The sequence below is a fragment of the Odocoileus virginianus genome, chromosome 13 (genome assembly GCF_023699985.2).
Source record: "Odocoileus virginianus isolate 20LAN1187 ecotype Illinois chromosome 13, Ovbor_1.2, whole genome shotgun sequence".
In the NCBI taxonomy this organism is placed as follows: domain Eukaryota; kingdom Metazoa; phylum Chordata; class Mammalia; order Artiodactyla; family Cervidae; genus Odocoileus; species Odocoileus virginianus.
This window is the reverse complement of record NC_069686.1, coordinates 40,053,332-40,069,003: the sequence shown is the minus strand read 5'-3', so window position 1 is coordinate 40,069,003 and position 15,672 is coordinate 40,053,332. Positions and strand designations below refer to the sequence as shown.

Here is a 15,672-nt window from a genome sequence, read left to right as displayed (position 1 = left end):
AATCCCGTGGAGAGAGGAGCCTGGTGGACTACAGTCCAGAGTGTCACAAGAGTCAAACACAATTTAGCGACTAAACCACCACTACCATCATATATCTGTGATGAGTATACAAAACAATAGAAGAAAATTTTTTAAAAAATTGACTCAGAAGAAACAGGATAGTAGATTGTTAAGAATTTAGTTTTGGGTTCAAAGGAAACTCTGCCTCATACAAATAAGTTTCTAACTTCTCTAATTTTCAGACGTAAAATGTATCCTCTATATGTAAAGTCAAAATGATAATAGCAGGGTTAACCAGTGTGAAAATTAAGTGAAGCCTTCCAAAATGTTTAGCAAATAACTGGCAATTAGTGAATACTTAGTAAATGTTAGTTTTCACTAACTAACTGATGGACTGATCAAGGTTATATCTCTACTTAGATCTAGACTTTGAAAAGTTAAATTAGGCCATTCATTAGAGTTCCAAACATAGGCTACTACTCAACTATTTATCCAGTATAGGTCAGTCTTTATTTGATCTATAGTTTCTAAGTTACTCATTTTTCTTCTTGGTTATCTTTATTGGACATCAGTATTTAACGAGCTTCTGCAATTCAGATAGGATGCTATCTTTGACATACACAAGTCACATTGCATAAAAGAGGAACAGTATTATATTATACAGAAAGCATTGTCTTTGTCATGTGAGTATGTATGTGTACACATCTGCACACACATGCAAGCACACGATAAAGACAGGGAAGGCCCATAAAGAGTGATACTCATTGCTAGAATGTGATTTGTCACTACAATCCTGAAACGTGTTTTACAGTTAACAATGGCTTAAAGGACTAACATACCTGATGCCATAATGTATACCAGTTATTTGGTTCCTTGTACTGAAAGAAAATACAAAATAGTTTAGGGGATAGTGATCAGCCAAGAGAAGTAAGAAGAGTGAGGAGCTGTTCTCCTCTGAACATCTCTCTCCTTTGGAAGCTTGTCAACAGTGGGGTAAATTTTCTTGAATATTTTGTTTGTGTGATACAGATTTTAAGGTCATCACACTCTCAAGAACCCACATCAGTGTCTATGCTTATATGTTACATCAGAATTTTCAAAGACTTTTAGTTGTCCTGAAGAACAGGTAACATAGATCAAGATTATCCCTTAAACCCACTAGCATGATAAGACAAACAGTAGGTAAATCACAGGGAACTACCACTTCCATTTTATCCATGGAGGTCTGGGCATTGCCTGCTTGTCTACTTGCATCTATCACCAGCCCCTGCTCCAAAAAGAAAGACCTGATAATCTGGTTGGTAGACACCTGAGGCACTGGTTGGACTGCATTTTACTAATATGTAAGATTACTCTGCCTTAGAGGCAATAATTCATGTTCCTGCTGTCTTTGGATTCCTATGTCCAGTGCAGTATGCATGAACATATGGGTGGTTGCAGGGGCAGAAATACTGTTTTTTTCCTTCTTGTTCATCTTTAAGCTGGTGAGTAAATAGACTCAGGTGTGTCCAACCATAGGTCTCTCTTTTTCTACAGACAGTCTTGAATATAAGAATCCCCAAATTGAGAACAAGAAAGAGTCTCTATTAAGGTTTTTGAACACAAGCTACATTCTGTTAAAGTTAGCAGAAAGCCTTGCCTTGGACAAGATGAAGGGGGAGGTAGAGTGGGGATAAAGAGAGTGTGTAACACACTCCCTTAGTCATTGCAGAAACAGTAATTGCTTTCAATGCAACTATTGTCCTTTAATTATGCAGTTTCCTTTATAAAATTTTAAAAAGAGACAGGATGAATAGTAGGGTTAGAATAAATTTTACCTTGGTCCTTTAACATGGGTAAAGATATCCAGAAAGTTCTCTAAAAATGTCAACATACAGACTGAAGCTGAACTTCATAATTAATATAATGCATAAATAATAATGTGCAAAAATATATAAACACACATACACATATACATATAAAATGCTACAAATATATATTAATATACACATGTATGCAAATACATATAGTGTTCTGTGTATATATGCATATAAATGAATATTATTTATTATTGAAATTAACTATAGATCAATGAAAGTAATGATACATATAGAAATTAAGGACAATAGAGTTAAAATCCTTGCAATACTGATGGTTATTTTGTGATCTTCTATTGATTTTAGACATTGTGTGTAACTTGTAACCATCATTTGCATTTTAGAAATTCTCAACAATACATTGTGAAAAAATAAGCAGTATGGAGGTTCCCAAATATTTATTCAGTTCTCATCCATGGTTCTAGCTTCAAGTGGATATAGTCATTGAATTATTAGGCTTTCCTTCAAGAACCATTTTTTATATTTATTCATACTTTGCATTATTCCAAAAAGGATGTGAAGCAACAGAATACCATGACTAGAATACCTTCCAAGAGGAAGTTGCTGGTCCTGAGAGTGATTAATTTGCCTTTCTCTAAAATAAATGTATTTTAGAAGATTAGAGATTTAAAAATATGTCCATCTGCTAAAATTATAAGAAAATGGAATTGAGCACTGATACTTTCATTTAATCACTTAATAGTCATTCAATGAACTTTTATTTAATTCTGACCATGTAGATACATGGCATTATAAAAGTATTACTTACCTTGATGTGATATCTAAAATATTTCATTTAATGTCTCACTTGGTCCTCCAAACTTGGAGTGTATTATCTGAAGAAAATGATCACTCTCCCCCATTTGATATTAGCAAAACTCCAAACTTCAAAAATACTGACTAAATTGTGAAATCACAGACTCTTGTTCAGCAGATTTTCTCCAATCTCCATCTCATATTCTCTCAAAAGCGTAGGAACTGTCCCCACTATGTTCTCTCTCCCATATGAGATCTATTTATAAACAATTTTTTTCCTATCATACTTGATCAACAGTGGAAAATAATTTACTTTGCAAAAATTTGTTTAATTTTCTATCACCTAAACCCCTAGGTTGCTAGGGCGATGGCCTCTTCCAAGAAACTTTTCACAAATTTCACATGACTCTCTGCCTTTTTCAAGGTGTCTTAGTTCAACTATCATCAAATTTGGTAAAATGGAAAGACCTTCAGCAAGTGAAATAGCTCAATGGCACCCCACTCCAGTTCTCTTGCCTGGAAAATCCCATGGACGGAGGAGCCTGGTAGGCTGCAGTCCATGGGGTCTCAGAGTTGGACATGACTGAGAGGCTTCACTCTCACTTCTCACTTTCATGCATTGGAGAAGGAAATGGTAGCTCACTCCAGGGTTCTTGCCTGGAGAATCCCAGGGACGGGGATGTCTGGTGAGCTGCCGTCTATGGGGTCGCACAGAGTCGGACACAACTGAAACGACTTAGGAGCAGCAGCAGCATTTAATTATTGCAACCTTCGGTGCTTTTTGCCTATTTCAGCCTTAAGCCTTTCTTGGAAGGTAAGATTTTTCTCAGTTTGGCAACATGCAAGCCCCTAAAAAGAAAGCAATTGACAGAACTTGTGAAGAAAAGAAACAATGCCTGAGGTTCTTTAAGGATGGGAGCTTGTCTCTCAATTACTCCCTTTCTCTCTCTGAGAAACAGAAATATAAAACCCAATAAAAAAAACTCTACCTCTTCACCAAGCCAAACAGCAGTGAAAAAGAATTGTTTGGGAAAAGTTGAACTAATAGTTAAAACAATTGATAGGTAAAAATAACATTTTTTATCTGAGAATTCTAGAGAACATCTGATTGATAAAAATTGTGAGGTTTGGGAGATCAAAAAATTAAGATTGGCCATACAATGGAGCAGTCACATAAAGCTGCCGAAGAGAGAAAAAAAACTATTTAGAATTAGCCACAGTTAGGGTAATTGCATGCCCCAATTTTCCTGGAACAGTACAAGTTTAAACCTTAAAACTGGCATAATTAATAATTACACCCTGTTTACTCTCAACAATGCCCTTGCTCAGGTAAAATATTATATATGTGGCCACCCTCATCAAACAGGATGAAGCAATTTTATTCCAACGTGTTGCAGAAGAAAAAAAAAAAAAACAGGACAAATAGAGCAAGTGTCTTCAAAGATGAGGGACATGCCATTCTCTTTATAATAGTTCATTACAAAAAGGCACAGGCAATGGCCTCAACCAATGTGTGTTTATTTATAAAATTGAGTAACAACCCACAAAATCGTTTTGAATTACTTAGTGGAAATCAAAATCTTTCATCACAGAAATAAAGAAAAGCAGAGAAGGGGAGATAAAATTGGCAACATCCTCTGAAACTCAAGCTGAAAACCATGTTTCAGCAAAGGAAACACAGAATCCTTAACCAATGCCATGGCACACGAGAGCCTTTCCACATGCCAGACAAACCATTCTAGCAAGAATCCTAGTCCAAACTGGGATTGTGAGTATATTTGTATTTTCTCTACTTTAAGAGAAGACTAGCAGAATTTTTCTTGTAAATGTAGGGATGCATAATCACATGTTGTTTTACATAAACATGTATTCCAATTTACATAAATTTGCATCACATTTTCTCCCCAAACTAGCTCTGAATATGTAAGACAAATTAATCTGTGCTCTCTAATATAATTGTATTCAAATATGAGAACCAGGGGTTACCACAGAAGGTAGGCTTACCAGACATGGCAATGGCATGTCTCCAAAACTCTTTACTGAAAAGAGATGATAGTTATAGGTTAGGTAAAATTTGGATATTTCCAGAAATTAATTAGAAACATTCAACAAACTGTTGATGAAATAATCCCAAGTTGGAACAAGGAGATGGAATATTTGATACGACTTATTAAGGATTAACATTAGTTTGCTTACTTGCCAACTTCTTCATGGCCCTGTTCAATTCCAGTTCTTCAAGTTTGTTGTTCAAGAATAAGAGGTTTTAAAATAAAAGAAAGAATTGTTTTCAATTTGTATTTTAACAAAAGGATACAGAAAATAATAAAGAAGTGGCATTGTTTAATTTCTGACTACCAATAAAATATTTCAGGACTGGTTCTTTCTCCTTCTTATTAAATGTAAATAACAGAAGGAGAGAGAATAATCTTCTCCTTCCTGTCTTTCATAAACTAAACTGCTATTTGGTAAATAATTATTTCTCTGCTTAAGATAGTCCAAGAGTGTGGCTTGTTTTCTAAGTGTGTTTTAAAAATAGGATTTCTTTTCATGAACATGAGACGCACAGTGAAGATTTCTGTAACCCTCAACTAAAAACCTTTCATGTACCACACAGGGGCGGGCTTCCTAGTTCCTTAGATTAGATGCATAGTCGGAAACAAAGATATTTTAATGCATAAAAGAAACTTTCTTCAGGAGAGAGAAAAGTGAGAAAATGACAAAGCTGAAGTTTAAGCTGAACTCCAAAGGGAGCAGAGTTTAAAGTATCTCATTAACATATAAATCATCTTGTCTAGTCAACAGCTTCTAATAGTTCCTCATTACCTCAAAACAAAACCCAAATTATTCGGACCTACAAGATCCTGCACAATCTGGCCTCTAGTTTCAGCCCTGGTCTCATTGCTGTCTTCCTATCTTTTACTCCACTTCCTCACCTTCAGCCTTCTTGCTGGGCTTTAAACTTTCCAAGCAGGTTTCTTTGCGCCTCAGGACCTTTGCTTTGGTTTTCAATGCTACCACGCATTTGGGACGAGCAAGATTGGATAGTTCAAGGTAAAACATTAAGCTCTCTCTATTCTTACCAAGGTTTAGCCATTTTCCTTGAATGAATCATTCTGACTGCCTTTGGTTAATTTCTAGAGTTCTGAGACAGTTGATTTGACAATTTGTTTCAGTTTTCTTGTTGCTCTATGGAAAAATAATTATTGGGTGTTTTTTTTGGGAAATCCTTACTTTGCCGTTTTGGAAATGCTCTTCTGGATATTCTTCTTTAGAATTCATTAAAAATTAGTAAGTACCAAAGTGTGGCCATGTCTAACTCTTTGCAGCCCCATGTCCTGTAACCCTCCAGGCTCCTCTGTCCATAGGACTCTCCAGGCAAGAAAACTGGAGTGGGTTACCATTCCCGTGTCCAGGGGATCTTCTCAACCCAGACATCGAACCTGGGTCTACTTCATTGCAGGCAGACTCCTCACCATCTGAGCCACCAGGCAAGTCCAATAAATGATAGGCTGTTAACAATTAGTTGGATGTGATTTCTGAAGCTGTGGTAGTAGAGTTTTTGTACTTTATTTAATACTAAACAATAAAATTTAAGTTTCTCTATATAGATTAGGTTAAATTTATTTACTTGACAAATACATATTGACTCACTGTCGTGTATAAGTCACATTCTAGGCACTGGAGGTCTGGCAGGAAAAAGGGAGTGACATTTGCCAAGAGGTCCTAGTGGCATGGGCAGTAAACTCACATGAGAAAAGATAATTCCAGACTGTCTATGACAGACACGTTTTAGATTTTGATAACACAAATAGGTTGACAATAGAAAGATAGGAAATTGTGTACTATGTCAACAGTATCCAAAAGACAGTTGTGGTGGTTATACTAACCTGAGATTAATTAGACTTTAAGGCAAAAAATCAGAGACAAAGGACTTTTTGTTCCTGATAAAAGGGTCAATCTATCAGGAATACTTAACATTTTAGAAGATATGTATATGTACATATCTTATATATAGGTGTGTGTATGTATATACACATACCTAACAACAGAGCTCCAAAATATATGAAGCAAATCTCAAACAACTGAAGGGAGAAATAGACCATTCAAAAATGATACTTGGAGGCTTCACTATCTTACTTTTAATAATGGGTAGAAACATTAGGGAGAAAATCAACAAAATGTCAGAAATCTTGAATGACGCTATAAACCAACAGGACCTAATGGACATTGATAGTACAGATATTCCCACCCACCAACGACAGAATATGTATTCTTTGAAGTCATGGAATATTCCCCAGGATAGGACATATAATAGGCCAAAAAATAAGCCTCAAAAATTTAATAGTATTAGAATAGTACAATTTATAACAGAAGAAAATCTGGAGAATTACTGTTTAGAAAAATAGTATTTTTTTTGTTTCAGAATACTCAATATAATATGTTATTTACATTAACAGGTAATAGATTTGTTATTGTTAGTTTAAAATGAATTAATAAGTATACATTTTAAATTATTCTATTTTAATTTATAATATAGTGACTATTGATAGATTTTAAAGAGGTTTTTGCTATCACAAAGTTTGATAAGCCTTGGTTTAGACTAATAATTTGATAGATATGTTCAGGATCCACCACAATAATCCCTACAGGTTTAGACTAATAATTTGATAGATATGTTCAGGATCCACCACAATAATCCCTACGCTACGACATTCAAGCAACTAATTGCAGAGGCTACCTTGGAGGGAAGAGAGAGGGTCCTGGCAGAAAGGGCTTCATCATTCTCTATGCTCCTACTCCTCTACAATTGCAGAAGTAAGAGATAACCACTTATGTTATGGAGTAAAAAGGAGTACATTGCCTTGGAACATAGAGAAGGTGTGTGATGGGGAGAAGGAAAATAAGGAAAAGGATGTATGCTGAAAGCATCTGTCTTTCAGGAAAGATAGGACATATTCAAAAATCTATAATAGGAGGGAATAATAAGTGCATAAAAAAGTTGTCAACTAACTGCTATTCAGAGAGAGAGAGATCACTTTATTGTCAGCTGGAAGTCAAACTCATTACAACATTCCCTCTTGAGATGCACAACTGATCCCACTGAAATATTATTAACAATTTCAGCAGTTTCAAAATATGTACCCTCTCATGTAATCTGTGGATATTATTCAGCTCTTTCAAAATGAAAACTCTAAGGCTGAAGGTATTTTTAGTCTCGGCAAGTGAACAGAATTTATGAATGTGCAGTTCTATACCCAGAAAGCAATTGCCATGAGTTAGAAAAGGAAAAAATTTTTACTTCAAATAAAGCAATGCATTTCCCCTCACTCCCATCTCCAACTCTTTGGGTTTAGGAATACCTAACCCTTACCATTTTCTAATCTTCAGCAGGGATCTCATACCTAACAGCTGCTATTTAGGTAACCCCTTATGCTATGAAATTCAAACCCTCATTTTATCTCCTTTCCCTACAGCAAAAATTGCAATATCTCACACCCAAGCTCCAGCTGTCAGATTCAAACACCATTTCTATTTCAATGGCTAGAATAATCCCTTGCTCCCTTGTTTTCATTGAACAAGAATGTGCCAGCTTCAAAAAAAAGGAACAGGGAAAAGGCATTTGTCTAAACTCAAATACTCAAAGGGACAAAACAGCTTGAAGAAATATGATGCTTTGTAACAGGCATTTTGCATTTGAAGCACACTTTTTCTTTTCTTTCTTTTTAAAGTACATATATACACTCACAAATGTATAAATACAGAGAGAAGGACATGAGACTCTGTAGACTTTTCTTTTTCAGAAAGCACTATATAAGTCAGAGAAGATATACACACATATCAATGCCAAGAAACTAGACAATGTGAGCATATCTATGGCAACTATTCTTAAGTAAAATTTTTTTTTTTAAATGAGAGAGGAAAAAAAATGGTAAGTTCTCAGTCTTTCTTAACTTTTATGATACTGGCAACCTATAGCACGGTAGTTGTTTAATATTTACAGTTAGAAACCCAAATTCCAAAGCAGCCTTGAAACCAAGGTGCTCGTAGTGTTAGTTAAAATAAGCAACCCCTGAAGGCATCATTTCAAAATGGACACACAGATGCAGTCTCAGCTGTCCCTAGCCTGAATGAGCAGAGTCAAATGATCTTTGTTGGTAGAACAGAAACTCTGAAAGAGTTTGAAGTCTGATTCTGCATGAAGGAATACACGCAGAGAAAGGTATGTGTTTCCTAAGATCTGTGGTCCTGATACAAACCATCTGAAATCAACGATGACCTTCTAGTAGTGACAAAGCACAGAAAGCTGAAGGGAAAAATTAAGAATTCTCAGACTTAAAAAGGATTTAAAAATTAACCATAAGCAAACAACATGAAAACCAGAGTTACCTAATAAGGTCTTCTCTCAAGATGACTTCTATCAACTTCATTTCTCAATTCCTACTGTCTCCAGCCTTACTAATTCCTGCTCATGGAACCATTTCCTTCTGGCTCTCTAACTGGCCTGACTTAAATGTCCCAGTCCACTGAACAACCTTTGTTTTCTCTTCCCACCACTTCTTTGTTCTAAAAGCTTCCCCTGGCTTCCTGTTATTTCAATCCAATCGTTAGTCTTTCATAACTGAGTTGTTTTAGCTAAACCAAACTCAGGTCTTAAAAGCTCTCAAAAGACTGAGGCTGTCTCCTCACCCACCATTCTTCCCCAAGGCATCCTCTCACTGTGATCCCAACACACCAAGCTCATCCTCAGCTGAGCATGTTAAGAACTCTAGTCAATACTCTACGCATGTGTGTCTATGTGTATGCCCTCAGTTGTGTCTGACATCCATGCACTGTAGCTCACCGGGCTCCTCTGTCCATGGAATTTTCCAGGCAAGAGTACTACAGTGGGTTGCCATTGCCTACCCTAGGGGATCTTCCCAACCCAGGGATTAAATCCGCATCTCTTGAGTCTCCTGCATTGGCAGGCAAAACTCAGTCCTCTCTGGTGACCTAAATGGGAAGGAAATCCAAAAAAGAGGGGATATAGTATGTGTAAAGGTGATTCGCTTGGTATAGCAGAAACACAACATCATAAAGCAGTTATACTGGAATAAAATTTTTTAAAAATAAATAAAATAAAATGAAACAAAAAAGAAGCTAGTGTCATTTTCCCTTCACTAAATTCTGCTCTCTTTCCATTAAGCCAAATCATGCCCAGCTTCCAGGTTCTACTCAATGGCCGTGAGGCACATCCTGACAGCATCAATCCTCATTTATTTCCCTGACATCTGGAGGGATATTTCATTATCTTATAGATGACAACAAATGAGCTTCAGTACCAAATAATTAGGTTAATAATAAGGGACTGTTTTCTAAATGTAATATCTTAGATATTGAATTAAGACCTGAGGGAATCTGAAATCATTCAAAAAGCATTTATCACATTATTCTTAAAAACAAAGTTGTAACAAACACAGGAACAAATGTATCTAAAAGATAATAATATCATCTCTGCCATTCCAAGTACCTAACAAACATTACATTATTGCTCCTTCCCCTGAAAAATGTTGTTCTCTTACAATAAATATTTACTAACTAGAAACTTTTTCAAAAAATGAGGAAGGAACTATATTAGGCTATATAATTCCCTTTACAATGGAAAACTTTACCTTCATTAGAACACAGAATGAATCTTAACTTCTAAAACTTAAAACTTTAAGCTAAATGAAAAACAGCTAATGTTTTTGCTCTAAGGTAGCTTGCCAACTTTAGAAAAATATCTTCAATTCTTCAAACAGATGGCAAAGCCACCTTTAAAATATATTAAGCATGCTAAAATAGATACAAACTGATAGCTCTACTCCTGATAAACGCTGCTGTGGACAACAGAATGCCTCCCTTTCTGTTTTAGTAATAAATCACTTTCCTGACTTGAGTTAGTAATGAGATTTTTAATCATGTGGATTGAACATATCCTCCAGTTAATAAAAAACGTATCACCTCCTTTTTATCTTTAATAAAAGATTTGTACACTGCTCAAATGATTGGTATTACATTTTTAAAGAACCTGAGATTGATGTTTTTCAATTCTCCTTTCCATTTTTCTGGGCTTTTATAATTCAAAGGTAATATGCTCTGCAATTAATAATTCATAAGGTAATTTTAAGGCTTTTATTCAGAAATCTCTTTCCTATTGACTTTAGAATGTGTCATAAAAATGCAGGTATTAATATCTTGGCAATTCTCAGCTCTAAACAGATGAGGTCCTTGAATTTAAACAACTCAAGATTGCTGCTTCAAAAATCAGGAGATGTAATTTTGAACCTTAAAGTACAGAAAAGACAAATATCTTTTTAAAGTGCTATTTACACCATTATATTTCTCACAACTGACAATTAACCATGACACATTTGTCTTATTCAGATAATTGTCAGGATTTATTTATTTATTTTTAGCATGAGGATTATTTTGAGGAATAAATCAAGGGCAAACAGTTTTGTTTCAAATGCTTTTTTTCTAGCTACAGCTTTAAATGTGCATTTAAGCATCTGGGATCTCTAAAAGGTTCATTCAAAGACACTTTTACCTGAAGGTAAAGCTTTGTCTCTCTCATTATTTTTCAGCCAGAACAAAGTAATATGTATGAAGAAAGAAACACAGGAAAACAGTCTAATTTTTTTTTCCTTTTCTAAACATTTCCCTGCATACTGTACTGGAAATTTATTTGGTGAGGGGGTATAAGGGTGTCACTTATCCCAGATTAGGAAGTGATTCTTACAAGGACACACACGAGAGTCTGCCAGCATTTACCAGCCAGTAAATTTCAGTCTATTCTCCTAAAACTGCCAGGCATCAAATAAGGATGATTATGCATGGCAAAGTGCATTGTATATATAAAGCACCACAGAAATGTGGGGTTATCATCATCTGCCAAATACCTCACATTAGCCTCATGGAAGCTTGGTTGGGTAACAGATGGAAAATTATGAACCTATCACTACTGATTAAAGAACAATTCAATGTACAACAGGACACTGAATAAGCAATGACCCAATTGTTTTAAAAAAAATCACAGCCACAAATAAGTAACACATTACTATCTCTTCACTAGTTTGTTAACAAGATCAGTTGTGAATTCACCCCTGTGTTTCTTGAGCAATACACAAGACTTGGAATACATAAGGCTCGATTGGTGTTTGTTTAAAAAAATAGTATCTGAGATAGAGAAAGCAAGAGCTGACCCACTAGAACATGCTAAGAAAGTACTAGGAGTTTGTTCATACAAAAGAAAACAGGCCCTATCCCCTCCTAATCCAGATACAGTGAAAATAGTTTAGATAAAACCCATAAATCTGAGTCAGTCCTCTACTGTTAACAAAATATGGTTAGTAATCATTTTCTTTACTTAATTATAAACAAAGCTTGAAATCAGTGTAAATCAAAATTTATATGCAAGGAGGAAACTGAGGAGCTGAAAAAGTCTTTTTCTGCCCCAAAATGAAGATTTAAGATGTATGATATCTAAGGATCAAGGAACTTAATTAGAGATTTAACTGTTTAAGGTACATGACTAATCTTATCCAGCTAAAGGAGGCACCATTCTTTACTTTTGATTTAGACTTGGTATGATAGGACAAACAAATAAAAATAATGTGCTACAGCAAATTATAGGATATTTAAAAATTCATGTCACAAAACTTTCAGCTACATTTCTTGAAGAGTCATTTTTATTCTCATTCATTCATTCAAGATGGCATAGACTGTGATCCAATTTCCCATACAGGGCGAAATAAGCTCTATGTCCCCAGGAGGTTTGTAGACACATTCAAGTGAGACACACAGGTGAAGACATATGTTTCCTATGGGGTAACACATGATAGAAACATATAATAAAGGGGAACCAAGAAAGGAAGTCCCTTCTTGGGGAAGTGGGATGCTATGGTGGGGTGTTCAGGAAATTTTATAGTAATGTGAGCACTGAACGATGAGTAGGCATTTGTTGAGTGGCTATGAACATGAAGAAAGCCATTTTAGACATATGGAGGAGCAAGAAAAAAGGCAACAGAGTGAAAAGTATGGTTGAGTGATGCTGAAGTGTAGGGAGTTGGCAGGTTGGTGGAGGTTCTCTAAAGAGGAAACGTTCTGGAGAGGACACCAGATCATGAATTAAAGCTAACATTTTCATAAAACTTGAATTTTGTTTGTGAGCAATTTTGAGTCATTAAGGCATTCAGCAGGGAAGTTTCATGACTGGTTTTCCATTTTAGAAAGATTGCCCTGGAAACAGCATGTAGTTGACTGGGGAGGCAGATTCTCGGAAACAATGAGAAGATTCTGGAAATAGTCAAAGTGGTGGTTAACAAGGCTAACCTAAAGCATAAGCAATAGTGAAGAATGCATAAGCAATAGCGAAGAATACATAAGGAAGTAATACCTAAAACAAGACTAGACTTGTGGTGGAATTAAGGAAAAGGTGTGATCGTAGGATAAATTTCTAATTCATTCTTTTGTAACTAGAGGTTACCAAATGATGCTGTTCACAGAAAAGGGAATACAGGAAGAAGTGTAGGTTTGGATTTTAGAGGTAATTTCAATTTTGTTTTTCACTGTAGATGGTGACTGCAGCCATGAAATTAAAAGAAGCTTACTCCTTGGAAGGAAAGTTATGACCAACCTAGACAGCACATTAAAAAGCAGAGACATTACTTTGCCAAAAAAAGTCTGTCTAGTCAAGAATATGGTTTTTCCAGTAGTCATGTATGGATGTGAGAGCTAAACTATAAAGAAAGCTGAGTGCCGAAGAATTGATGCTTTTGAACTGTGGTGTTGGAGAAGGCTCTTGAGAGTCCCTTGGACTGCAAGGAGATCCAACCAGTCCATCCTAGGAGAGATCAGCCCTGTGCATTCATTGGAAGGAATGATGTTGAAGCTGAAACTCCAATACTTTGGCCACCTGATGTGAAGAGCTGAATCATTTGAAAAGACACTGATACTGGGAAACATTGAGGGCAGGAGGAGAAGGGGAAACAGAGGATGAGATGGTTGGATAGCATCACCAACTCGATGGACATGAGTTTCGGTAAACTCTGGGAGTTGGTGATGGACAGGGAGGCCTGATGTGCTGAGGTTCATGGGTTCACAAAGAGTCAGACATGACTGAGCAACTGAACTGAACTGAAGACAGCATATTAAAAAGCAGAGGCATTACTTTGCCAACAAAGGTCCATCTAGTCAAAGCTATGATTTTTCCAGTAGTCATGTATGGATGTGAGAGTTGGACTATAAAGAAACCTGAGCACTGAAGAACTGATGCTTTTGAACTGCGATATTGGAGAAGACTCTTGAGAGTCCTTTGGACTGCAAGGAGATCCAACCAGTCCATCCTAAAGGAAATCATTCCTTAATATTCATTGGAAGGACTGATGCTGAAGCTGAAACTCCAATACTTTGGCCACTTGATGCGAAGAACTGACTCACTTAAGCCTCTGATGCTTGGAAAGATTGAAGGTGGGAGGAGAAGGGGATAACAAAGGATGAGATCATTGGATGGCATCACTGACTCAATGGACATGAGTTTGAGTAAACTTCAGGAGTTTGTGATGAACAGGGAGGCCTGGCATGCTACAGTCCATGGGGTTGCAAAGAGTCAGACACGACTGAGCAACTGAACTGAACTGAACTGAACTGATAGATTTCTAGGGTTTTTCTCAAATTTACTAGATCAGAATCTTGGGTTTGGGTCCTCAACTCTGTACTGCAACAAAATTTTCAGGATATTCTCTTGATTAATGAAAGTTGAAAGTGGAGACTTTGCTTCTTTTCTTTTGTTCACTGCTGAATCTCCAATTCCTTGAAAGAATGCCTGATCCACAGCAGTTTCTCATAAATACTTGCTGAGTGAAAGAAAAAGAAAAGAACTAAGAACATTTCAAAGACTTCTTATTTCCTACTTATTTCTTAAATAAATAATTTATCTTTTGCATTGTAGAGATACATTTCTAAAGGCTTAGGAATTTTGTTCCATGTATCATATTCACTAAAAAATTTAAGTATTTTTTTTTCACCTTTCTTTAATATTATATGTGGAAATTGGAATGGTGGAAAACCCCTTCATTGAGCCATTTAAAGTTAATACACTATTTTTACTTCTTAATGGCTTAATACTTGAAGATACAAAAATGATCATGAAATCTTAAAATTCTCTTTAAGTTTATAGTTATAATTTGCATAATTTTTTCCATTCTGTATCTTATATTCACTCCTCATCCTCTATGTGTGTGCACATGTGCTCATCGCTCAGTCGTGTTTGACTCTTTGTGACCCCATGCCTGTAACATACCAGGTTCCCCTGTCCATGGAATTCTCCAGGCAAGAATACTGGAGTGGGTTGCCATTTTCTTCTTCAGGGGGTCTTCCCAACTCAAGGATTGAACCTGTGTCTCTTTCATCTCCTGCATTGACAGATGGATTTTTTTATTTTTTTTAACCACTGCTCCACCTGGAGAGGCCCACATCCTCTATGTCCTATATAAAAAAAAAAAAAATCACCTACATTATTTCTTAAAACTTCAGTTGCTAACCTCATTGCCCCTAACTGCAGTCTCCAAATTTCCACTCCATTTTTTCTCTTCTTATAACACTGCTTTTCATCTGATTCCTTTTCTCTGGCTGATTTTTTTTTTCTTCTCATTTCAAATGCCCACCTGCTTTCTCTGCTCTTGAACTCAAATGGGTTGTTAGCAAAGAGATGAGAGACCTTTGTAGCTGCTGGAGGAGAGTTCTGAAGCGGTGTGGATTGTCTGGCTTCAGTCTACAGGTCACCTCAGACCAGCAGGAGAAGAAATTAGACCTTCTATCTCGTGCATAGAGGCATTTTGTCTGCAAGCCAGCACCCCAGCGATAGCATAGACACAGACGAGGGACATGCTGAAAACTCTCAACGTTCCTACTTCATGTGCAGTGGACACAAAGAGAAAAGAGACTCGTTTTTGAAAGATAACATAACCTTCTGGAAAAGTAAATCAAACTCAGAATCCTCCCAGGCCCCAGGTAACTCATTTTCCGAGCATCATCCTGGCCA

At 36.2% G+C, this 15,672-nt stretch overlaps 1 long non-coding RNA gene across 1 annotated transcript in view; it reads right to left on the bottom strand.

The window, feature by feature from the left end:
• The window catches only part of LOC139038003 (uncharacterized), a 57,396-nt gene continuing 41,724 nt past the window's right edge, over nt 1–15,672 (bottom strand). The window contains exons 2-3 of the long non-coding RNA XR_011490903.1: nt 840–878; nt 1–95 (exon numbers count right to left, since the gene is read on the bottom strand). This is a non-coding gene — a long non-coding RNA (uncharacterized lncRNA). The remainder of the gene's footprint in view (nt 96–839; nt 879–15,672) is intronic.